The following is a 1,916-nucleotide window of genomic DNA, read 5'->3' as shown; positions in this document are numbered from 1 at the left end:
CTATCATAGAAACAGCAATTTTAATACAACAATACATTACATTGCATTAATACTTGTTCCACGGATTATGAATATGATATTTCATAATGATGTGGACTGTATCAGTTTAACATGTTTTCTTTATGCAAGACAATTTTCTTTATTACAGTTACTACTTCATATCTAAAAATTCATGTATCGAGTAGAATGAATTGTCATTCAGAAAATTTTCTGGATGGCTATCTGCCATACTTTTAATGCTATTTGGGAAGAATTTTGTTGCAGCATAATTCACCCCTTCCTGTGCCAAAGTCACATTTAACACAGAATAGTGAAGAACATCCTTTCTTCTAGTATTATACAATTTCACTCTTATTTTTTAATATGGAGGGATTATCAATAACAACTTTCATAAGTGAATATATGTTTTCCTAAGGTACTGTGAATATCTCAAGTTACTTAAATGTCTGGAAGGTGATTTTAGCCGGCCGGGGTGGCGGAGCGGTTCTAGGCGCTACAGTCTGGAACCGCGCGACTGCTACGATCACAGGTTCGAATACTGCCTTGGACATGGATGTGTGTGATGTCCTTAGGTTAGTTAGGTTTAAGTAGTTCTACGTTCTAGTGGACTGATGACCTCAGAAGTTAAGTCCCATAGAGCTCAGAGCCATTTTTGAAGGTGATCTTCGGTGGACTCCAGCTATTAATCTGATTAAACACTTTTATTCAATGAATACTTTTTCTCTTCATGATGAATTGCCCCTAATTATGATGCCATATGAAAGCAGTGAATAAAACAGGCATAGTAGGCTAATTTACTGATTTGTTCATCACCAAAATTTGCGATAACCATAATAGCATAAGTAGCTGAACTTAACTGTTTCAGCAGATGATCAACATGATTCTTCCAATTCAATTTTTCTTCAATGCAAACACTAGACATTTTGAGTATTCCGCTATAGCCACAGACTTCTGTTCAAAGTCTATATTTATCATTGGTGTTATACTAATTGTAAGTACTGTGTTTTCTCAAAATGTAGTGAGAGTCCATGTGCAGATAATTTTCTGAAAGACAGTATTTACAAATTCCCCAAGCATTCCTTATTTTGGGTGTGATTACTGTATTTGTATATCAGGAAAAATAACTAGCTTTGCATCTTCATGAGGACAGAATGGGAAGTCATTGATATGTATAAGTACAGTTAAGGACCTAAGACTGAACCATGTGGGACACCATTCTTGACACCTCCCCATTCAGAGGACTCTGCTGAATTTTGCAGGCTATCTGTACTGTTAATTTAAATCTTCTACATTCTTCCAGTTAGATATGAATTGAACCATTTCTGCACTGTCCCATTCATACCACAATACTTATCCTTATCTAGAAGTATTTCATTATTCACACAGACAAAAGCCTTTGAGAGATCCCCAAAATGCCAGTGGGTGCTGTTCAATTATTCAGAGAATTTAATATTTGATCATTGAAAGCACATATAGCATTTTCTGTTGAAAAGTCTTTCTGAAAACCAGACTGTCATTTTGTCAGTACTACATTTTCACAAATATATGACACTGTTTTTGAACTCATTACTTTTTCATGAATTTTAGGTGAAGTTGTCAGAAGTGAGATTAGGCGGTAGTTGTTAGTGTCAGACCTATCCTCTTTTTTATGGAATGGTTTAACAATAGCATACTTCAGTCTATCTGGAAAAGTGCCCTGGTTCAGTGAGCTAGTACATATGTGGCTGAGAATCCAACTTACGTGCTGGGAACATGCTTTTAATTGTTGGAACTGTATTGAATTCTATGTGAGCTTTTAATCTGAGTTAATTTATTATGTTCCTTATTTCAGTGGGGATGGTGGGTTGAATTTTAATTTTTATCGAACTGCATAGGTATTGCCTCATTCATATACAACCTTTCATTTTCTGATGGAT

The sequence above is a fragment of the Schistocerca nitens genome, chromosome 7, assembly GCF_023898315.1.
Source record: "Schistocerca nitens isolate TAMUIC-IGC-003100 chromosome 7, iqSchNite1.1, whole genome shotgun sequence".
Taxonomy (NCBI): domain Eukaryota; kingdom Metazoa; phylum Arthropoda; class Insecta; order Orthoptera; family Acrididae; genus Schistocerca; species Schistocerca nitens.
Note: the sequence above shows the minus strand (reverse complement) of the source record.